Here is a 25,502-nt window from a genome sequence, read left to right on the forward strand (position 1 = left end):
TTCAGTGCTTTGGTGTGTAAATGATTCATACTGTCACCAAAAGTTTTGGAATTGGTCCAATAGATTGCCACAGTGGACAATGGCTGCAACGTAATTCCTCGGGGCAACGATGACTATCAAAGTTACACCCATTTATAGTGCTTGTTTTTGCTGCTCACAGACTGAAGTTGTGTCTGACAACTTTACGGAAATGCTTCCGATAGAGAACAACCGTTTTGTTATAAAATAAGATCCACAAGTCTTGCTCAAGGACAAGTCTCAAGTGATGAGTTGTTACAGTTGTTGCCTCATCTGGATCATAGAAATCAGTTAGTCAGCGGCGACTTCAGAAATCTATTCACGCTGGCAGTTCCTCAAGGTGAACTCGAAACCTCTCTCTCCAGCTCTTTTCACCATCATCTTCCTGCAACAACTTACCTCTCACAAGATTTCGTCGAGACTTCTCCTTTCAACAAGAGAAAGATCTTTTTATAACATAACACAGAGAGGAAAACAATTCCATAATGTTGTCAGAGACCTAGAATAACATCGTCAGCCTGTCAGTGGCAAAAACAAGCACTTCCTTTTGTACGTAATTTTGACTGTCGGAGTTGCCCCAGAGGATTACATTACAGCCATCTGCGGGACCAAATCCAAAACTTTTGGTTGGAATTTATCTTTGACACACCAAACCATGTAAATATAGGGCTATTGTTTAAAAATATAGTCGTAAAGTATGTATACAGATGGCTGGGCAAGACGTTGATGTCATTAATGTGATATGGGACTAAATATTGTCTTAGATTTTGGATATCATTATATCTTGATATGGCATAAGTCTCGTCTTTTCCTGGTTCTATAGGCTGCATTACAATGAAGTGATTATTTTCTGTCTCATCAGACAGTTCTTCATGATCCAACTCTAGTCCTTACCCACTTAGTCATTATACCCACATTACTTATTTATCAAAAATCTTGTTGTGTTATGCTCACAATATTGTCCCAACATCAATATTGAGGTATGTGGTCAAAAATACTTTGATATTTGATTTTGTCGCCCAGTTCTTGCATTTATCTGTGCTGTTGAGGAGAATTCAAAATGTCGAGACATATATTGCGTATCAGAATATAGTAAAATTACTGAGATATGATTTGTAGACCGTATCACCCAGCCCTGAATTTGGCCTGTAGAATTGCAACTTCTTATTTACACAGTGCAACTTGTTGAAGGTAATTACTAGTTCAAAGTGAGGTAGTAGCTTCTAACAACTTTGGAAAGAGAAACTTCCTATAGTAAAGGATTCACAAATCGCTAGCGCAATCCAATCCGATTCCCCAGTTAATAGAAATTCAGAAGTCTGTATTTCTGATGAGGTGACTGTGGACGCTGAAGAAATACACTCTCTTTCCTGCTCGACCCATTTTAAGTCCAATCCCCAGACCCAACTAAGAGTAATTACTGGCTCATTCATCCCTGAGTGAACCATACAGCAGTAATTATGACCATATGCTATTCCAAAGACTTTTAATTGCCTAATTAAAATCTTATTAAACTATTGAACAGAGATAGGCGACATTTTGAACTTAAGGTTCGGGGGAGTTAAATTCATCAAGCTCGCTTCTCCTCTGGGGTTTGTGACACACGTTCACAGGTTGTGAGTTTTATCACAAGCGCTGACTTTCTTAAACATCCCAAATTTGAAGCTATCACGCACTCAGAACGTATTGATAGATTACGGTAATATATGGCTGTGAAAGTCGATGAGCATATTTCATCACCTCTGTCTTTGAAACCTTTACAAGTGCCTAAATCAGCCCGGTTTCAGAAGTGAAAATATTTGAAATGATATTCCATTTCATTCCATTTCCCCCTCTGCGCAAATTTCCATAACAGATGTGGAGCCAGCAGAAGCAGCTTGCTGATGAAATGTAAAGTAGCAGAGCAGGGCCTGCTATCACTATCAAGGCCGAAGTGGGTGAAAGAAGAGCAGCAGGGGCTCTGCGACAGACAGAAAAGGGCATTAATACTCAGAGGGGGTGAAGACCAAAGACAAGCAAATGAAAGGGCAAAGCCACCTTTTCTTTTAAGTCACCTCATCAAACTAAAATATAGTTACTGGCACTTGTACAGAGATGGAAATCACCTGAGAGTTACTAATCTCACCAGACAAATACGTTTGCCTCTGTTGGCTTTGTGCCCTTTTATTCTAGCACTCAAGCCAACTCTCCCTGTCACAACACATCAGACAGAGCATAAACCTGGATTAAAACTATTCACGTGTTGTCATTAATGAACCCTCAGATATAGTAAATACTGAGGGATTGAGGAGAAATCGGCAGAAAACTGTACTTTTCTCTCTCTGTCTGCACTCTTTTCAGTTTTTAACAATCCAGTGTAAGCTGATCCACTGTTAGGAAGGAGCTTGCCCTGCTGACCATGCTGAAATGGCCTATTTCTTTTCTACCGTCTGTTTTAATGTTGTCACACCCTTTGCTGGAAGAGAGGAACACCTATATATTTTGGAGTAACCAGTTTTATCATTTGACACGAATACTGAGTTGGCAAAACATTTTGCAAGTGATTAATTAACGACTGCACCCTTTATTGACCCGTAACACGATTCCTGAGCGTATAACACATGCAGAGTGTTATAAGCTTTCCACAGAATCAGAGGTGAAAAGTTGAAATGGTTGACATTCAACATTTGCACCTGCAAATGATCTTCATCTCTCGTAAGACGACATTTTTTTTTTGACTGAACTACATAATATATCCTGACATTTGCTGGAGTGGCAAAACGAGTCATACTACAGAACTCGGGTGCTACTTACAGCACAAATGTTTATACCATTGTTTACACTTTAACAAATATTTGTACTGTTCTAAAAAAGAGTGGACACAAGTGCTCTGTAAACATGCAAATACTTGAGTCTTTAATACTTTTGTATTTGGATTTCACTTTCCTTTTAAGTCAATCAAAAGACAATTACCTGATAACTATTTTGATAATTGCTTTATCGTTTCAGTCTTTTTTCAAGCTAAAAGTTCTACATTTGCTGGTTCTGAAATGTTAGGATTTGCTGCTTTTCATTGTCACTGATAGTAAATAAGGAATCTTTGAGTTTAACTGTTGGAGAAAAAAGCCACTTTTTTTTTTTACATTTTGTAGACTAAAGGATTAATTGATTCATTGTGAGAATAATCAGCATTCACAATAAAAATAAATGTTAGTTGCAGCCCTATTTTCACTGATAACCAAGTCGAAATTCTAAAAGCTTCATCTTGTCGCAGTTAGGCCTCAAAGACTCATTAAACAGCAGAGTTTGTGCATTAGCATACGTATTTATTTTGCTAATCCCCTTCAAAGTACATGTAAAAGAAATTCTGAGTGTTGGTAAATCTGACATAACCTGCAAATTGATGCAGGTTAAATCTCTCACACACTCAGCTTCTGGTGGAAAATGAAAATCACCTCCACGAGCTGAGCAGAGTCTCTCTGCTGTCGACACTGTAATGCTCACAATTACCATCTCATGTGTGTTCATGCTGCAGTATTAGGGATGAAAGTAACATTTTTTCCTATGTCAAAGACCTCTGCTGAAAACGCCATTAACAATGGGCATTGATGAGATATACATATGAATGTCTTGCAAAGAAATTCCAGTATGAGACTGTTTTCCCATTTTTCGTTTCCATTACCCAAGTGGAGCAAATGATTTCAGAACAGGTAATACTTTGCCAACTTCACACCATCCTTGAAGGATATAAAACATTTATACCTGCAATGTCATGTTTTGTTTGGATATTTAAATGTTATTCTAGTATCAGAAGTTGAAGTGTTTTACAAACTCTGGTAACCAGCCCTGAACATGGCCTAACCCCAGTCCAGGCTCTAACCACCCCATTACTAACTTTTACACCGTATACATACCGTATATAGAGTGGGGGTCCTGCTTCTCTGAATCCCTGCTCATTTAGAGTAGTCGCTTAAGTTGTGTAACAGTTTGGACCAGCCAAAAAAAAGTGCGACCATATGCTGAGCAGCCCAGTTAAACCAACAACTTCACCATGACTATTTTATGAGAGAAATAAAAAATACAGAGTTATATTGTTCAGTGCACTGTTTAAGATATTCAGGGCCTGTGTTTTTATGAGGGGTCGTGGCGTCTGCCAGACACAGGTGAGGAGCTGCCTCAGCCCTGGCTGCTGTATGTAGGTCAGGCCTGTTGAAACACTCACTCCCAGTTCTAAATGTCTCCACTTGTTTGCCATATAATTCTGTCTGCATTCACTGGAGTGAAATATTGACCCTGATAGAGCGGGTGCTGATAAAACAACATCGACTTGAGCTGCTTTATCTCACTTGTGCTTGTTTACCTTCACTAACCTGATTCGTTACAATAGATAAGTCAGCAATACACAACTATAGTATGCGGAGGTAGGTGTTCAAATACGCATACTAATAAGATCATGTGTTATAATGCTCAATAAAATTATTCTAGAATAATGACGTTTTAACATGAATAACTCCTTGCATTCTGATTCAGCGAACCTATATCTATGGCTCTGAATTAATACCAGAAAAGAAAAGAAGTTGTAAACTAGAAATTAGGTCACATAAAACCAATTTAATGTGAGGATTTTCCTTTGTGAGAACTGCTTTTAAAATATTTAATTATGATAAAAAACAGCAGTAAGTTTTGCTGAAAAAGTATGTGGGGTCAGTAAAAATATTTTCCCACAAAAACTTTGACTGAAAATAAAAGTAATGTGCGGCATTAATATTTGCCGCCCATGTGAATTCATGGACCATTCAATCACCAACAATGCATTGAAATATTTATCCTCTCCGAAATTGATTAGGCTGGTGTGGCATCCATGAAAGGGTGTAAACAAAGCAGCGTGGCTGTTCTCCCTTGATGTCCACAGCAAGAAGCTGCACGCATTCCAGTAGCTTAGAGGCTTAGACAGCAGCTCAGGCTATAGGCCATTGGGCAAAGAGCTGCACACATCCATCACTGAGTGAGACCGATAAAAGGCTCAGAATGTCCACTTCTCCACATGCCCATCAAGGACACGAACCACAGACCCGCCTCTTAAATAAAAACTCAAGTTCTTAGAGTCTAAGAGCATTCTGTAACGGGGCTTTAATAGTCTCATACAACTACTTCAGAGTTTTCTTGTGAACAGATAAATGGTGAAGTGTTATTCACCAAAGCGTGTTGTTTGTGATGAATGCATTCCCTTTTTCATAAAACATCCATGTTAACTAGCAAGCAATCATCTTCTCTGACTTTGATGATGCTTAGCTGCATATCTTATCCCCATCTGTAGTACAGCAGAAAGGTGTGACACCACTGACAGGAATGTGTCACCTGCATGCACATGCACAAAATACATATAACAGAGCCACACTCATATAAACAAGGCTAGAGGTCAAAAACCCCAAAGGGTGACAATTAATATACAGAGGAATTAACAAATTCTAAACTGGTAAATGATGTCCTTACAAAATGCAAGGACTAACTTTCTATTAGATGAGCAGACTAATTGATTCCGTATTGATTGCCTCATGAAGCTGGGCAGCTGAGAACTTTGGGCAGTGGTTTAGACAATGCTGATCTGCTTTACAGCCACTTAAACCTTGTGAACACCTCTTTAGAAAGGGTTTCACATGAACAAATGAAACAACATCCAACAATATATATATTTTTTTAATTCTAATGTTTCTAGGGTCGCCGTCATGTTTTGTTTTTTTCAAAACACAGGCAAGGATCAATGGCAGCTGAGGGAGTGGTGTGTTCATCCAAGCAGGTGTCAGGTTTAATCTTCAGCCATCTATTGTCCAGCACACTTTAAATGACACCTGTGAGAACTTTTGTAAGGCTGAGCTGAGCTCAAGCAAATGCTTAGTCAGCGGGTTTGAATGATTCAGATACTTTTCAGCCGACGCAATAACGGACAATAACCTGTTTCTCATGGCTGATAACGATAAGATAACTGATCATTTCACGTTTGTGTTTTATATCTTATTTTTATTTTGACTACAAAAATAGTGTGCTGGGCTTAGTCCTCTCCTTCTTCTTGTATGTGTTTATTGGCAGAGTGCAACTCTAAAGGTGCATATGGCGCAGGTGTGTGGGAGGTGTGTAGATGCAGCGCTTGTTGTTAAGTCAATGAAAGTACATTGACTTTCTATTATTGGCTTTAATTTTGTTATCAACATAATTTTTTGGTCCAATATACATCATGCATCCCTTCTTCTGTAGTTACCTTTGTCAAATGATAATGAGCGAAGTGAAATGAGCATAGTGTTGTTGTTTGTAAGATATTCACAAATGTTGGGATATGTCTTTAACTTTGTTTGATTATTTGCATACTGCAGACAATTCTTTAAGTATTCACAACTCTTGCCATTAATTATAGACTTATTTTCCTTTATAGTCACATAGCAGGCAGTAAGATAAAAGACATCATTTGAAAGATGTGGCGCTCTTTGAACACATTGAGGGGAAAAAGACAGTCTGATAACAATGTAAAGACCAACTGTCTGATACTCTCTAAATCTAGCTCATGAGATGGAGCATAAAAATGATCAACGTCTGATCCTGAAGCAAATATAGTACAGACAGTTAGCTTTCTTATGCCTGTGAGTGCACTGGCTCATCTCATTCTCACGTCTGGCTACAATCCTCAACAAGTCTTAAAAGTCGATATCAGGCACAATTCAAAACTCCTTATTCATCCTCTTTATTTGGCAGACAGACCACATTAAAATATCTTTGTGGGGGTGGTCTGTCCCCTTTATGTTGGGTCTGAGAGTGGGGCAGCTGCCCCCCACATGCAGTGACCTCACTTAGTAAAGATCAATAGTGAGCTGCACATTCCTCCCTCCAAGTCCTCAGGAGTCACTTAGGCCTTGGTATCCCAGTCATCCAAGCCATCTTGTGAATCCTTTTACACACTGATATTTAGGGTAAATTCCAATCATTGACATCCAACATCCAAGACGACCAGATTTGACCTACGAGGGCAGCATATTTGGTAAACCATACGAGGGTGATGAACTCTTGTCACTCAAGAGTATCACCCCTATAGACCATGCTAATGCAGTCACTCAAGGGCAAATTTGTCATGCCAGCATTGCTCAGTTTAGATCGAATTTAACATGTTTATATATCACATTCTTGCCGGTGCTGTCCTCTATTTTCCCCTCCAATCACACTGTACACGGCCTAGCACACAGCAAAATTATGGGGCCCACATTGATCCCTAGGCTAGATGATTTAATGGCTGACTGACTGTTCTATTTAACCAGACAAGCATAATAAGGGGATTAGCAACCTATCAGATGACAGAGTTCAGTGTGCTTGGCTGCAGGTATACAGGCAGATATCCTATATCACATGATTTGTTAATCACTGTGCAAATTAGTTAATTCTAGGGGAAGTGAAATAATAACATCTAAGATGAATAATCTGCAGAAATTACACCACAGTTCATAACAGATTTAATGCCAAACTGCTCTCACAAGTTAGTTAAGACAGGTTGGTATTGAGCACTTCAAAAGGACCCTTGAAGTTCATGTACCTCTTTGTTTGCAGTGAAAGGCCCACACTAGTGTGCGTGTGAGATGCAATCAGAGCCCTGACACGTCCACACAGCGCCCAGGCCCCCACAGCTGGGTGCATGTAGGTGGGAGCTGATGTCATGGAGAGATGGAGGTGAAATGATCTGTTACTCGAAAGCTGAGCCTCTCCATTGCGATATCAGAGCTATGACATCTTCACCTACTTTCACAACTTAGAGGTCAGGGTTGGTCCATCGTGTTGCATCCCCACAGACGACAGATGCTAAAAAGTTTTATAGATTGTTTTTGTCAGGGATCAACCGATATGTTTTGGGGGGCATAAAGATATTTATTATTTCCACTTTCTTATATTTTATAATTATCTTACAGGATCAGACATATTCCTTGTAAACCAGAAAAGGTCAACGTTGTTTAGTTTTACTGGCATCGGTATAAAAAACGTTTTAAGTGGGTCAAGAGAACATTTACATCATGTTTGCAAACATCTATGTTCCGAAGTAACTCACATCCAGCAAACCCGAAAGGCCACTCTTAGCACACGCTGTGCTCTGACATTGCCAGCAAGTGATTCATCACATTATTTATAAACTATAAGATGTAAGGTCAGAAAGTCCTGTTTTGCTTGTATCACAAAATAAACATAAGGAAAAGCAGACAAATGCAAAGGCCAGAATTCAGACTGTCAGCACATACTCCCCGTCACAGTGGAGACGGACAAGATTACATTTAATCTGTGTTGTTGGAACACACATATGCCCTCTCTGTCACCTGTACCATAAGACCTAGTGACCACAGCAGAAGTCATATTTGGGGGGGGGGGGGAGCATCAACAGTGTTAGTTCCTGTGATCTTAAACTGCACCTGCATTCATGAACGACTTCATCCCTCCAGATGTCTGGAGGCCTCGCTCGACCCAGAGCCAGCACATCTATAACTGTCTCCTCGACTGCCCAGACTCAGGTGGATAACTGCCAGAACGAAAGCAGAGATGCAGGGGGATCTGAGCCCTGCAGCCACTCATGCTGCACAAAAAGTGCTGAAAGAGGCCATAAGATAGCTGTGTCTTAATATATCACATCTTCAATCCAATCTGATGAATTATTCAGGCAGTGCTATCTACTGTGCCTCTCACCTAAAACATCTGCCCTGCCAGCCCGTCTGCCAGGTCTGGCTTAGACACTGTCCTGCCACAGGAAGCTTTTAGTCTGCTCCTGTCCTGTGGTCTCTGTTACATTTAACCCCCTCCCTCAATCTCTATTTTCATCTCTTGGACACCAGGCATAAAGCTTTGAGGGAGAGGGATTACATTACTGTGTCAAGGATCAGTCTGTACAAGATTTTAAAAAGGAAACAATATCTTTTTGGTACTACTGTGCAAATCTCTGGGTTGTCAAGGCTGGGGTAGTAGTTTGTGTGATGTGTTGTCCAACCATTTTTATTTTTTTTTTCATATCTGAAGGCATAAGAGTTTAAAGCTACTGCAAATGGCCAAAAGAAAATCCTGCCATCAAAAAGAGACATGGAAATGCTGTTCGGTGACAGACAGGTACTTAAGTCTAATGTTTGAGTATTTGAAATAGTTTAAAATACAAATTTCTCTCCGACAACAGATTGTGCCAACATAGACCCACATCTTCTCGCTCACTCAAAGTGCTGTCCTCTCGTCACTCGTCTCATTTGCAGTGTTTTCTTATAACATTAGCTCATTAAAGATGGCAAGTGCAGACCCTAAGTGACCAGTTTTGCTTAAAAAAGCAAACAGTAGGGATGCTGTTTGGAAATACTTCTCATTTGAGCCAGGTGAAAGAGGAAAGACAGCAGATATCAGCATGTTCATATGCAAGCAACAGCCCCATGCTAACAAACGACAAATTCAGCACCTGATGAACTGACATCAACTGTTGTTGATAAGTATGTTGTCCTGTTATTTGCCCCAACATTTGAAATTCTCCAAGATAAACTAATCCCCCTCAGACCTTTCGAGGAATAGCAGAGTCACTTGCTCGGAAAAAACGTTGACTATGGTCAGGAGTAAATTAACTTAGATGATGTTCTTAACACACAATAAACAAGGCTGTTTTACGTTTTACGCCTTAAATGTGTCCATTTTCCCCTCTAATATCATTATGTTGCTATTTTTCAAGATATTGTATCAAAGATAGAAACTCCAGAATGGTGACAAAACTACTCAACCATGGACTACAAACACTTCGCTAACTTAAGTCAGATCTTGCATGCATTACCATAAAAAGTATGATATGGCAAAGCATTTGACTTTATGGCGTGGAAGTGTAAAACATTCCTATGCTGGGCTTCATCAACGAAGGGGGACAACAGGCTGAAAACAAAAAGCAGAGCAGGTTGCATTACATACTTGCGGACCATTAAAGTGAGGAGTGTTCTTGAGGTATAAAAGCTGCACACTCACCTCCCCCTTCACTGTTTATGGATCTTAGCAGAGCATGAAATGACTAAATACCAGCATCATTCCTCCTCCCTATCATCCTCCTTTGCACATCTCTCATTCATAACTTTCAGCAAGGATGCCTGACTGAAAAACCTGTGACCCACCCAGCACTATTTGTGTCCAAGGTTACAGAGGAACAACTCTGTTTCTCTGAGTGAAATGTGTGTGTTTGCCTCAAATATCCTTCTGTAACCGACATTTTAGTAAATAATGGTACTGTTCATTAGTATTAAAAGAAAAGTACAGCTTGTTTACAGTGTAGCAATTAGACTACAGTGATCAGAGACTTATTGCAAGAATGTCTGAAAGGGTCAGTAACACCATTAGCAGAGTAAAGGGCACAACCTGGAATGCTCAGAGATATCAAATCACAGTGGTGGGGGAGGGACGGGCTGCTAAACAAGGCTCGTTGGAGGTTGATTCCATTAATCAGGCCTACTCTAGTACCCATGTCAGGAAACACACAAACACATACGACCAAAAACAACAATCTGATGCACGTTCGCTGTATGAGACACCATAAAGTCATCCCATGTGTCCTGTGTCAGACGGGTAGTCCTACACATAGCCAAGAGGATTAAAATAGAACTTTATTATTAAGCATGTAACATGCAAGAAGAACAGGTGTGAGCTGAAGGGTGATGGAAACACACTCTGAAATGACAGTTTTCACACCAGCACATGAGAAACGCTGACATAAGTGTAAACATACTCCACATGGTTTTCCAAAGCATGCCTCTTAACCCTTGTGTACAGTGAGAGAGTGAGACGGGGCTTCATGTGACATGTTTTGGTGCATGCTTCATACAGGTTCAAAGGCAGAACTGACTGTATCTGAGACACTGGAGGAAACACAGCGATCTGGCCTGGTTCCATGTCCACAGTCATTTCCCACATCGTGGCACAGTGCTGGACTGGGAATAAACAGAGAAGCCCGCTGTGCTCCCAGAATGCATGTTTGCAGAGTTCCCATCAGTGAGTACACAGTAATAGGACTCCCTGAAGGCCTGTATTTAACCTTTAGGTTACAAGTGGCTGGCCACTCCACAGCCCACTCCTCCTCATGCCTTAGCTGTTAACCCTTTTCTCACTCATTCTAGTGAGCAAAAACAGTTGCAAAGTCAGATAATTGACAAGTTCTGAAGATGATGTGACATGATTGAAAGTTCCGGAATAGCTACTAAATGGACCCCTTGTTAACTGCTCATTCCACGGTCAAAAATGAGCGTTGAATCTCTACTTTATGGCTCACATGATGGAGAAAGAACATTGGACAGCATGACATTTGATGTACTATTTCTGGGAAAACTGCTGATAAAGATCATGGGATATTATGAAAGGCTCTGGGATGTGATCTTCTGGTCAGTGTCAGTCTGGTCATTCTCAGATTGAAATTGACACAACTCAGTCAAACTAACAAACAAGATCTGGAAACGGCTTTAAGCTACCAGACTTTCATTTTCATAACATCCACAACGAGCTGACCAATACTAGATTTTTGTGGCCGATGCCGGGGCAGATATAAGGGAAATAACATATTCTAATAGCAATACATCGTCCGATATACACACCTTTTTTGCACTGATCCCTTAAATGGGGTCATCAAAGATTGGACAGGATATCGTACAGTTTAACAATCAAGCGTTTTGTCTACAATGATTTCACTTTCAACTCAAGCATCAAAGCAAATTCATTTCCTGCATCCTGCAAATTGACATAGGTGATGGCAACTGTATATTGTGTTAAGGTTTTGTCAAAACTTAAATGTTTGAAAAATACAAACCCTCTATATCTGTATCATTTCTCTGTTCTGCAGAATAATTAGAGGAGACAACACCAGAACGTGTTTTATGACTGGCTGTTTCTATTTGGCCCATGCCGTGATAATACAATAAGCATAGCTCTTGGGTTGGAAGGCAGCTCACAATGTTCTGGCTCAAGTTGAAAAACATACCTTGAATTTCTTAAAGGAAACTAAGGGTATGATCTAAACTATGATCCAATTCAGAGCTACACGCTTGTCGCACCCATTTTAGCCTGTAATTGCTCATGTACTCTGTTTAAACTTGTGTTATTGGCGTGAAATCTGAACTAACATTTGTGACACCAAACCATATGGAGAGGAAAACAGCACATGAAAGAAAATCAAAAAGGAACATTTCTCTCCTCACACACACACACACACACACACACACACACAGACAATGACAGGGAGAGAGTCAACTTGACTATACAAACAGATGAAGGAGATGGATCAGAGTAGCCTAATGCTGAGAAAATGCCCTTGGGATATGCTGACAAAACGGAAACATGTGCATATGGGGCCAGCATGGGGGATTAAGCTGTGATAAAACGGTGTGATTCAGAAATATTTGTTTCTTCTTTGTCTTTTCTACTCTGAACAGATTTAGTAATCTGCAACAGGTTGCTCACGGCTTTGAGCAGCTTCACAACGCAGGAGCATAATTTTACCCTTTTGCTTTTTTTTTCCTTTCAGCAGACTGGATGCAGAACAGCACAGCATCAAATAACGATTCACTCTGCATAGGAATGCTTCAGCGTTCCAGTTAAACTCTTCCAACTCTAAAATTCAGGCTTTCTGTGCGAGAAACTCTCACCACATCATGAACTAGCTATATTTTTTTTCCAAAGAAGCCCGGATTTGAAGTATTGATACTACAGGCACCGTGCTTTACCAACAAGCCAAAGCTTTTCTGACAGCATCATACAGGCAGTTCATTGTCAAGGCTGCCGGTATCCAGAATGCAACTGCCAGCTGTTTTCTTTGTGGATCAACCCAAAAGAAAACAGCAGGCCAAGGTCAGCACAGACAGGCTTTTCTCCTACAACAGACAGATGAATCTCCGTATACGAGGCCGTAAAACAAAAACTCTCTCTGTCACAAATGGGATGAGCGCAGCTGATTATATTCCACCCTCTTGTGGAATAATTAACCATTCTCAAAAATTCATGAAAGCTCCTATTTGTTCCAGATCTGTTGGGTGTTTGTTCATCATTTAAGGATCTCTGTCTGTAGGCAGGTTTCCATCCAGCTGTTTTTGATGCGGTTTTTCAATTTGCACATAAAAAACATGAACAAGTTTTTATGCGTGTGGCTGAGGAGGAAAAGTTGGTTTATTGATAAAAGCAAAATGCAACAAAGTGCAATGGAGACAGACTTAGTGATTGAATCACAAGGATGGGAAGCACGTGACTTAAACATCTGTCTTCTGCTCCACTAAAGAGACAAAAAAACAGCAGCACATGAAAACATCAGATCTCTGTGGGGCGATAAGGAGGAGACTGTAATTTTCGTTTTGTTTTTTACTGTCTGAGGTTATACCTGTGCATTTTGTTGTTCCCTCCTTTTCTGCAATAATTTAAATCGCAACCAAGCAGAAAACTAGAGGCACCAGCTGTCCCACCACTATATGATATTAAGCAAGGGTGGGGTAATAAATGATTTTGTTTCTTTCTTATTTTTGCTTCTTAATGAAATGCAAGTTGAAGAGAATCCAGTATGTTTGTATGTCATTTAAAGTGTTTTAAGTATAATTGAAAGATTATCAGGAAAATATTTTGAATCGCAATTATTTTGGCCAAGATAAGACATTTTTTTTTATATCATTTTAAAATTTCTGCTACATTTTGATTGAATTCTAGCTTTGACTGACAGCTTGGTCTGGTTAATTATCCCTCGTATCCAGCTGCCTTGTTAGTACATGCTGGACAGGCTCACATGCACTGGCTTCTGAATGTGAAAAGTTAAACACCAAAAAGCTGTTTTTGAACACATCTACTGAGGTGACAAGTAGCTCCATGCTAGCCCTAATTCTGAGTTGAAGACGAGTAAGTGCACGCTTGGTTTTCTGACATCAGAACAAGTTTAAAAGCCAATCACAGTCCATAATTCAAAGTGTGATGTGGAGACCTGAAACCTCTAGCATACATGAACTGATAATAACCTCGGGAAAGTTGGAGACATGTTGAGTCTAGTAGTTAAAGTTTTGAAAATGACACTCGCATATTCATATATACATTTTTTTTCATGAGGAGGAGAAAGAAGGAGACATAAGACTTCTCCAAGAAAAGTGTTTTATACTATACATGTTATCTGGTAAGGATCTTAAAACATAAAATAAGCAAATTATCTGACCTAAGGTCACTCTAACGGTGGAAAACAACACATATTCTTATTGCTTCACTAAACTCTAATGACATAGAAGAACAAGCTTAAGAGGTTTCCAAGTAGAAGGTACTTGGCAGTGCACATTTAAAAGTAAGCACGAAGAGTAAATTAAAGTCTTAGGTTGACCTCCTCATTGACTTTTGACAAACTTTTCCATTTATGGTTTCTATCCATTAACTTCCACCCACACGGCTAACAGTTTGGCATTAGTCTTGATTGTGCTGCCAGCAGTGTGTGGGTGAGAGATTTGAATTTCACACAATAACACCTGATGCTTCTGCCTCGTAGCTGCCAGCATCACACCATGAGCCCCTCACCAGTGTCACAACGGAAACTCCTCGAACAGTTTGACTATCACAACCAGACACAAGACAATTAAGACTTTGTGCTGATATTAATGTTCTTGTTCTCGCCTATCGGATTTTCCACACTCCTCTGGGTACAGACAAAGTGTTCAGGCTCAGGGAGAGGACGTGTGTGCACTGGCTGCCACATTCACTAAAACATATCTGTGGAAAGAGGTCTCTCTCACAGTCGCAATCACTCCTGATGAGCTGTGCCTCAGCTTTTAGCTCCTACGCATACACAATCACCCACAAAGCACAAGATGCACTCAGACTGGGTCTTTAATGACCCCATTGCCTTGCTATCACCTTGCGATAAAGACCAACCTGACAGGGCGGAGGGCTGTTGCGCGTCAGCTCACACCTACTTATCCCTTTAAAGAGAGAAACTAACAACAAACCCCATGCAGAGTCATAAGAAGTTTTTTATTACTCTATCAGGGAAATTAGGATTGATCTGGCATCACTTCAATAGGTAACCTGAACTGCAGCGTGCTCACATCAATGATTCATGCAGCCAGGGCACCACACAGTTAATGAACACAGAGGTAGTCTCTTTAACAGCAGCACTACTTACACTCTTGTCCCACTCAGCTGAGAAACAAAAATGTCCTTCAGATCTGAGAAAAGGTTTCCTTTAGGTGACACAGACGGATTGATTCCTCCTCCAGAAAGTGTCAGAAGCAAATCCACAGAAACAGCAGAGTTTAAGGCTCTGGTAGATGACAGCTGTGAGTTGGCAGGCAGGTCCACACTCTCCCTCTCCCTGACACCGTGTCGTACTACAGCCTGCCTCTAACCGCTCAACACACTCTGGAGCTCCTCCCATCACATCCTCGGAGAGAGGGAGGGGAGGAGGCAGGAGGACGAGGAGGTGGAGCAGGGAGGTGCACTTCTACAGGATGATCTTGACTCATTTTTGGCTGAAACCACCAATGCGCAAGTTTACATATTACTAATTTTTTTCAGTGCAGAAGAGCTATTATTATATTTTAGAGAATATGTTACACAGTGTAATTAGGAAACTATTGCAGAGTGCTCAGAGCAGAGAGACGGTAAAGGCCAAGTAACCTCCTTATATATGTGCGTGTTATAAGAGTGAATTTTTTTTAAATGATTTTGGTAGTGATAACAATAAGAAGAACAAAAAAGGCGTCCTGTGATTTTTGTGCTTTTCTGTGCTCACAAGACTGCTAACTATCCGTATTGGGAAATCATGACCACTTCTTACAAGGAAAACATTTACGCAACACCCGTGACATGACTAAACTAAATGAGACAAAGTCACAATCATATTGAAAGTAGCCTTGGAGCCTTTTTTTTTTTTTTTTTATTTCCCCTGGGAGTTGGTTCCCTTGTTATGGACTGCAGATGTTTGCCTCTCAGCCAGCTGCCTGCATCCATAAAGGGACTGACTTTAATGATTGTAATTACCAGTGACTTCAAGCTACCGGAAAATAAACCAAATCTATTTGTCCTAAATCACAGTCATCAATTAACTGCTTTCTGTGGTATCAAGAGAAGTAAAAATCTGTGGGTTTTTTTTACACAAAATGTTAACTATATAATCAGAAAGTAAACCTTGATACCCGAGGCGATCCACAGATCTGTGGGGTTGAAGTCAATAGATGATTCCATTCATCTCGTTTACATGTGAAAATCACCAAATATCATCACCAACATGATCAAATAGTACAAAACGGTAACTCTTATGAGTACAAAACCTCGTCACTAGGAGATCAAGATAAGTCAGTACCCTTTATTTTTGTGCTCCTACAAATACTGCAACAATGCTTTTGAGCTGCTTGAGACCAAAACATGAGACAGTGCCAAATAGAGTCCCTTAAACCCGGAAAAACTTTTTAAACTTCTGGTTCCCTCATCTTGAATTCAAAGGGTTTTTCTTAATGGGTTTTCTGTGAACTGCCTAAAAGGTCTGAGGAATATGGAAGTTTAAGAGATTTTTTTTTTCGTTTTTGTTCTACCACATTAAATACAAACCCACATGTAAAGCGTTAACAAGGTGTCTGACAAGTGGCTTAATGAAACTACAGAAGTTGTCGGACGCCTTAAACTTCATCACCCACTAGTCCGTCTTGAGTTGGATGATAGTTGCAAACTGTTCTAATGCTAACTTTTAAACTTATAGATGGATCAATTTACAGGAAATTGTGTATAGTATAGTTTAGTCTGAAGCTTAGTTGTGGCGATGCTGAAGTTGTGCAACCGTGATGTAGATCCTTTATAGCCTTCGTTCACTCTTTATTTCTGGCTACTGCATTCATTTACACTTCAAAAATCCTACAAGTGGTGTTTACTTGTGATGGTTATCTTGTTATCTTACATGTAAGTATCATAAACAAAATCCAATTGAAACATCCAATAGGCTTTATGATGAGGGAAGCCTACAAAAATGTCATCCCTGCCGTTCTAGAGAGAATAATGAGCCTAGTACCATGCCTAGTGTGTGCTTTAAGGTTTAAACAGCACTGCTTATTTCAGTCTTCAGTCTTTAACCACCAGATTGTCCTTTAGATTAACTGGTACATCAGTTATGTGCCTGTTGTTGTGTATCTGTGAAAATGTAAATGTTTTGGTAAAAACATGCATTCCTTCCATACTTTCAGTCCTGACCTTGAAGATTTACTCGATTGCTACGTAAGACATGTTTTAATCATTTTCCAAGTTAATCTGTAACATCATAGAGGCAACAATCTGATTAAAATGTTAAACTGGAATTTTAGCATATTTACACAGTAACAACACTGCCCTGCTGGCATAAAATACAGTGGATGCTTCAATATTTCCTGCACATAAAACATTTAAAAGCAGTAGCAAGCCTTTCTCAAGACAATGTCAAATAAAAAAAACAAACAAATAATGAAATGCAACGTGCGCTTACTGTAAACGAATTACATCCTGCAGAGATCTACTGTGCTACAGGCTACTTGAAGGACACATGAGGAAAACATTAGGAGCCGGTGTGTGAAGTTGAGCCACAAAGTAGTTCTAAAATAAAACTTACAACACTGGCAAGGACAAAGTTTTCAGGCCATGACACTGAAAGTACGACACAAGTGACGTAACAAGGTCTCAGAAGGGGCCTTTCATGAAATGTAAAGGGGACAGGAAGCTCGGAGGAACCCTACTCTTTATGCTTTAATAAAACAAAAACATGTATTCTAATGACATCAACAGAGAAGAAATGAGATGTACATGAAGATGATTGAATATGCCAATGACTGTACATTGAAATGTTCGAAAAAAGTCCTGTTAAAGTGAAGTGTTACCAAATAACTTCACATGCCTTCTCCAAAAATATTTCCAGGGTAAATAGAGAGAAATGTAAGATAGCGGGGTGTTGAGACGGGGACGCCTGTTTCAAAAATAGCAGATGCTAATTATACACTTTAGGCAACTGCTAAGGAGGGAGACGCTATGCCAAGTTTGAGGTGTTGGGATTCTGAAAGTCTGCTCTGTGTATCCGTGCAGAGGCAAGATTCCTCACGGTCACCTGAGACATACTTAAGCCAAGGCACAGTATACTCACTGGATGTCTTATTTACAGCCTGTGTCAGTAAGATTCATACCCCCTCCCCTACTGGACTGCTAACACACCTCTTGTTGAGTCCGACCACCTGCCACTGCCATGCAGGCGACCTTTTGTAAACAATCCAAAGAACATAAAAGGACCCCTCCGGCAGACGTCTAAACACGTGGCTCAGACCAGTCAAACAGACAAAGACTGGCCTTTTTCATTGCTTGACCATGTTAGTTAATGTGGCTGTGCTCAAAATGCTGTTTTTCTTTTCCTCTGTTCCCCACAACTTAACAATTACATAAAGCACAATGTAAATCTTAGTTAATAGAGGAAGACATTTAAGAAAATTGTCTGAAAAAAATAGTAAACAAAATAAAGTTGAGTGAGGAATGAATTTGCATCTTTAAGTTGGAAAATCTATTTAACCACTGATGGATAAGTATTTGCAAAAGTATATTCTGAAAAGATTGGTGTACTGTTACATGTTTAGTAGTTAAGGTAATTTGCATTTCTCTTGTAAATTCATCTATAAATGGCTACATAATCAGGCTTTTCACATGCTCAGAGATCTTATGGTTCCACTCAGAGTTTCAGGCTCAATAAGACGTGGATCATCCAACAGGAATTGTAAGGTGCCTTTATGTAAATGCTTATTTATAGAGCCTTCTCCATAGCTGCCCCCACCTTCTGGAACTCTCTCCCCAAACCCATCTGAGACTGCACCCATCTGCCCCAGTTCAAGCCATTAATCAAAACTCGCCTCTTCAGAACTGCTATTAATGTGTGTTTAATCTTGTGTGATGTATGTTTTTAGATTTGTTTGTAGTGTGTTGCTTTTATGATGTTTGTAGTGTATTGCTTTTATGTTTGCATGCAAGAGTCTTTGAGTCTCTTGAAAATTGCTATACGAATAAAATACACTATCATTATTAATAATATTATTAATATTTTCATTACCATTGAGACAAACAGCTTTTCCTGTTTGGAGGATCAATATGTGAAAGTCTAACCTGCAAAATTCAAACTTGATCCTGACTGGGAACATTTTAAACCAAAACTGAATAAGTTTTGAAGAGGGATCAGTAATGTAGTCATGAATGATCTGGTGCCTCCTTTTTTATTGTGTTTTATGTATCGTAGTACAGTTTGTGTTGTATATTGCTCTGTCTGTATTTTCTTGCACATCTTTAATATTGCTGAGTTTGTGTTTGTATTGTCTTTTGAGAATATGCTGTTCAGTCTTATGCATTTTGGCCCATCTCAGGACCAGCTCAGGCTACGGTAAATGCTGTGGTATGCTGCATACTTGTCCCTGTACAAATAAACATTGAATAAATAAATACATTTCTGTATCTTAACGTTAAAATAATATATTATGTATTTTTAGGCAATGATATTAATAGTTTTATGTCCTCACTAAGATCCTTACTATCAGGGACAATCCCTAAGTCATGGTATGATCAATAAAGAGTAAATAAATAAACCAGAAACTACCTCACATCCCCAAGATAGAGGTGAGATATCTGATATCTGATTTGTGATCAAAGCTTGTTGTTACGTATTCTAATTGCAATAAAAAATAATAATAATTACATTTAAACATGTGGCATAATATAAGCTTTTGTGATTCAAAAAAGTGTGATCACTCTCCTCAGCATGTTTCACATACAGCTGGCAGAAGTGCTGACAGGTCATTCTATATAAATGAATAACAGTCGAGGAATTATAGAGCTGCGATAAGCCATCGTGTTTCACATATTGGCTTAATGGAAACACACCAGATAGCAGCAAAAGGCTACTTAAAGTCACTGAGGCTGACAGAAGCACTGTAGAAAAAGGAGCAGCCCCGGCACCTATAACTCTCAGCTATATGTTATCACTTCTGTGTTTAGAGGTTACACTGACTGTGTCACCCAGATGAATCTCAGTTTTACTGCAGTAATGTGGTGTTAACACAGCGCTGTCCAATGTGTTGAAAAGCAGTAATTTTGTTTCATGTGGCAGAAAATGTGACAGATGAAAAAAAACAAAACAACTATATTCACTTCCTCCTTCTTCCCCCTGCAAATCTGAAGATAGCGTACACTTGTCGTCTTTTTAGGCTACCTATGGCCTCATGAAAACTGAGTGCTTTCCTCTGGAGTGCCAACCTATTTCTTATTTTTCCGTCGGAAGGAAGCGCAACAACACTGAGACCATAACATGTTTTTCCGCACTAACATCACTGTGAACAAAAAGTCAAATATATTCCACCTTTTAGCAAAAACGCCGCTGTGCATCTAACAGGTTGTCAGTAGTTGCATAGTAACAGTGGGGCCATGGCCGACATTTACTTCAAGCATCTGTTCAGCGCTACCAGCTAAAAGGAAAATCCCAGTTAACAAACTAACTCTCAGTTGTAAAGCAGAACATCTACCAAAGTCACAACTACTCAGACAAGTCCTCACCTTGTCTTCACACCACTTATATTTATCATCCTTTTAGCTCCACCCTTAATGTGAAAAAACAGATAACTGTAAAACATAAATGCTGATGTGTCATTATTAGAGCATAGTGTTTAACCCCATAACACACAGTTTTCCTGGCCCTTAAGTAGCTTAGAGGTTGTTGAAATCATCTTACTCTGCAGTGTCTGAGTGTATCAGCTTGTTTTAACTCCTCATTAAACCTACATGATGTTTACGCTGAGAGAAATAAACAAACACAAGCTTTGCCACTTTTTTTCTCTTTTGATAACTGATTTATATTTTGCACTTGAGCATCCACTTCCTCTGCCTGGAACGCACTTGCTGTCTTTTTTTAAATTCAAATCAAAGTCAGTTTTTTTATGAAAATAGAAATATTCTACATATCTTGTGCATCATTCATTTCCAAAACCTTAGCCTGACATATTTGGTATCTTTGTCAGATTTTGGATCTTCTATAGGTTTTCAAAATCTACTTGTTATTATGAGAGGATAAAAATAACTAATCGCAAATATGGGGTATAATAAGGGTTTCACTCAAGTGCAAACTCACCATGACGTCACCAATTGGTTTGAGCTGTATTGTTCTGAAGACTTGAGCTTGGCCTTATGGCTATCACTGTCTTAGTTTTTTGGAGCCAGAAGTAACCATATTTGGACGAAGGAGGAAGAGGATGTAGGTGGGCATATACTGATTGGATCTGACTGAGAACCCGACGAAATGCAGTGGAAGCGATTTGTGCCATCACAAGGTAACCATGCCCTGCTTTATCATCAATTTTACTTTGAACGGGACCATAGTTTAAAATATAAACATCATGCCGTATTGAAGAAGACTTTAAACCAGAGACCGAGGCCATAAACTCTTTAGGAAACTGTTTAATCAGGTAATTACGCTTATTTTCTCATAAGCTTACATACAGTCTGATTTATTTTTGAAATCAGTGGAGTCACCCCATGCTGGCCATTAGAAAGATTTCGAGCTTAAGGAACATTTTCATTGGCTTCACTTTTTAGACTAAGATGCCCGTCGATATTTATACAGTCAATGGTTTCTTTGACATTTTATAAACAAAATTATAAAAAAAATTGTTAAAGCAAAAATGATAAATGAATTGTTGCAGCCCTGCAAAGGTTCCTTAAGTCTATAAACATTTTTTTTTTTTATTGTTTCCTTTTTGTAGTAAAGGTGAATGGACTGTCTGGAAAAGTATCATCTGAGGTAGCACAGTGTGACCCACAACGGATGTGAGTGACTCATTTTGGCATCAAGTGGGACTGGTTCACCATGTTGGATCATAGCATATGATCAATCACCCTGCTCTCACAAGGTCTAGGGTTTGTGGGATGTTTTTCATCCTGTGCTTTGACTGTTTCAGGGGGAAAATGAAGCTCAGCGTGACACAAGCAAAAGCATTACTCCACCACTTCTGATACAGTAGCTCTCCAGCAGAGAGGGTTTGTGGGATGAGTGCCCTCTGGCAGGGAGGTGATGCCAATGAACAATCCCTGGGGTGTGTGTGTGTGAGAGAACTTTTCAGCCATCTACGTGACTCACCCCGTGTCCTTTCATTATGCTGTTGCATACATGCTCATTTTCTTTATGTCACCATATCAGCTGTTACTCACCCGTCTGAAACCACTGTTGGACTTCCCAGCATTGCCAGTCACATGTCCATCATACTTTATGTGTCATTTATCGCACCACGCTCTCTTTTAGGTGCTTGTGTTGCATGTGGCTGTTTTCCTCTCAATCCTTCTGTAATCTGTGTTTATCTTTGTACAGAGAAATATGTTTGTAGTGGCTTTGACTGCCAAACTATTTATTGGATTAACAATTTGTCAAACCAGAGCCAATGGCACAGCTCCAAAGGCAAGTCAGCCTGTTTGAAATTCAACAGACAGAGCAGGAGGAACAGCTCGGACACTCCTCAGGTGGCCCTCCATGTCCATGGCAGCGGCTCAACTTTCCTGTGTTTTCTAGCTAAGCTCCCCCTCCCCCTCAGATGCACACCGCAACTACCACATACAGTAATAACCACGTCCTCCTCTGTGCAACAGAGGGGGAATTTAATCAGGCAGTTTTTTTCTCTTCTTGTGGCAAGAAATTTGATTCATTAGTCCAAAGATGTCTTTATGGTTTCTCTAAGCTCATGTCACAGAGTAAAGGGGGCAACATGACCTCATGTTCAGTGAGACAGTACAAACTTATTGTCAACCTTAACATCAAGTTATTGTAGACTATGTTGTTAATCAATATGCAGGACGGTTGTATGGTGGTACTAGATTGATATAGAGTGATTAAGTGTCTGTTGTCATATGAAGATGAATAACACCTTTTTGCTGATTTCTTTTAATGGTGTTACCTTCTCATCCATTGTTTTATTTTATGTTATTATCTTTATGATTACATAAGACCTTCCAAGTAATCTTGTCTTTTAATGTATATATTTTGTCACGTAGGATGTTCACTTTTTGTTTTTTGTTGTTTTTAAAAGCATGACCCCTTCCCCATGGGGATTATATAGAGTCCAAGTAAAATAATTTTCTCAACCGAAACAAAATAATTCAGCAGCTACTTTGATAATTTCTTAATCATTTAACTAGAAATAGTAGAAAAGTATAAATCTCTGGTTTGAGCATCTAAAATGAAATTTGCAATTTTACATAAAAAATGGTTAAAAAATTAAATCAAAAAATGAAATAATCATTGGTTGTAACTTTACAGTCAGAGGACCACTTTCTGGGTTTGACGCTTTTAGAGCTGCAACGATTAATCAATGAATGAATTCAATGACTGAAAAAGAAAAATTGGTAATTAAGAAGCTTTTCAAAGAGTCGCTTTGTGCTCTGGGATATTTTGATTGCCACAATTTTTTTTACATCAATTTATTGTAAAAATAATCAACGTATTATCAATAATGAATATAATCATTAGTTGCAGCCTTTGCCAATTTTACATCGTCTTATCTACATTCCACAAAAAAATAGCAAAAATATCTATATATAAAGACAAACACACCTAAATGCATTTTCAGCATTCTCAGCACATTATAACAATCCACTGGTTTAGTCACGTCACCGCGTCTTTCATGCCATAATGACGAAGGTGAAAATGATGAAGTGTGTCATTTGGTTTCAGTTTCGGCAGTCCACTAATTACATACATGCTGAGGCTAGATACCCTATTTTTCAGCAAATACAGAAGAATAATGGCCTCAAGGGTAATATGCTGTGTGTCCACTGAGTCTCAAAGACCAATTACCCTCACTGTAAACATGACCCCTTCCCCATGGGGATAACAAAAAATGACCCTCAGAGTATCTGCTAGTATTGACTGGAACTCTTCTCCAGAATCCTGATCCCAAAGGGCTAATGAGATCACAATTTAGAGATGTGTTGGTTCACCTTGCTGACTACAACCGAAGAGAAACGTTATACTCCTAATGTGCTGTGTACTTAGGGAAATGACCTAATGAGATGAATGAACTGTATCAGACAAAAGGAAGAGGAGAAGAGTGATGACTCAAACAGGGGGAGAATCCTGAGGATGAATAAGTTATAAGGCCATCTACATGTGGGGCAGACAGGACATGAAATATTAAGTCAGCATCTGATATCGTGCAAGAGTTAAGGTTAAACAACTCCTGAAAAAAAAAAAAATCACCTGCTACACATTTAGAATCACCCCACTGTTGTCCTGTGCTGGAACTCCACATCCCGTTAATAGAAACCAATGAAGAAGGAAAAGTCTTTGGCTAAGCGTCTACGTAATGCACCGTAAATTTCTGAAGCAGTCAAAAATCTGCATGCAGATAACACCCACCGCATCATTCATCTGGGCTTCATGATCGTCATCGTACACGCCCAGTTTTTGTAGAGCAGACGAATCAAAGTGAGACATATGTTACACGGAAGTCAGATAAATAATGATCTCATGCTAATCTTTCTTTTTTTACAATCAAAAAGTCTAAACAGAGCTGTGTTTTTTATAAAATAATCTAATATAAGTGAACAAATATGTCATCTCTAATAAAATATGCATAGGAGCTGAGAATTCACTTCACGCCAAATGTAATTGTAGCTTTCACCGACACATGCTGAATTACCTCTGAGCCAGCACGGGGATCAGTCTCATCTTTACCATGGAAACCAACACCATACTACAGTACATGCACACACACTGAGGGAGCAATTGCCATGGCATCCAGCGCTGTGGCGACTAGAAGCTTTCAGCGACCAGACCAATTCACTCAGCAGCTAAGTGGACACTCAGTCAGCCTTCTGTCTGTCACTCCCTATACCACTCTCTCTCCTCCTTTCTACTCCCCTTTTCCCACTCTTTTTACAATGAATTTCTTTTGTCATGAGCCAGAAGAATTACCTTTTATCAGCAGAGGACAAGGTCTTGCAGTGCTCAGTAGGAGCGGCTCTCGGTCGAGTGGTGACAGAGGAAAAAGAAGCTCTGCAGGGATCCCGAGAGATGCCCAGAGATGCAGCTGAACCGGCACCGCACGCACGCATCCACCACCACTATCACCACCAGTGAGAGCAGCGGCAGCGGCAGTCGGAAGGGGAGGGGAGAAAATATAAAAAAGGCAGGAGAGGGGGTTGCTCTATCAGCAGCAGGAACATTACATCATAGGCTGCCTCTGTGGAAGGGTGGGAGAGAAGTGGACGGAGGAAAGGGAGGTGCTCCTTGGAGCAGCACTCTCTCTGTCACTGCTGGGCTCTTTTTAGTGCCTGCACAAGTCCAAATTTAATATTTATGATCTGGTAACTGTAAAATACCCTCAGTAGTTGGAGCCAGAGCCATGAAATAATTAGATCAACTGCTCTTAATTGTGTACCATCACTGGGGTTTGTTGTCAGACTGGATATAATATGATGTACACCATAATGTGGCTTATCCCTTTGGGGCAAAG

At 39.7% G+C, this 25,502-nt stretch overlaps 1 protein-coding gene across 1 annotated transcript in view; it reads right to left on the reverse strand.

The window, feature by feature from the left end:
- Positions 1-25,245, reverse strand: part of sema4ba (sema domain, immunoglobulin domain (Ig), transmembrane domain (TM) and short cytoplasmic domain, (semaphorin) 4Ba) — a 56,245-nt gene extending 31,000 nt beyond the window's left edge. Inside the window, exon 1 of the mRNA XM_030426648.1 lies at positions 24,962-25,245. The gene's annotated coding sequence lies outside the window, so the exon portion shown is untranslated. The remainder of the gene's footprint in view (positions 1-24,961) is intronic.
- Positions 25,246-25,502: the final 257 nt, after the last annotated feature.

The sequence above is a fragment of the Sparus aurata genome, chromosome 8 (assembly GCF_900880675.1).
Source record: "Sparus aurata chromosome 8, fSpaAur1.1, whole genome shotgun sequence".
NCBI classification, from domain to species: Eukaryota; Metazoa; Chordata; class Actinopteri; order Spariformes; family Sparidae; genus Sparus; species Sparus aurata.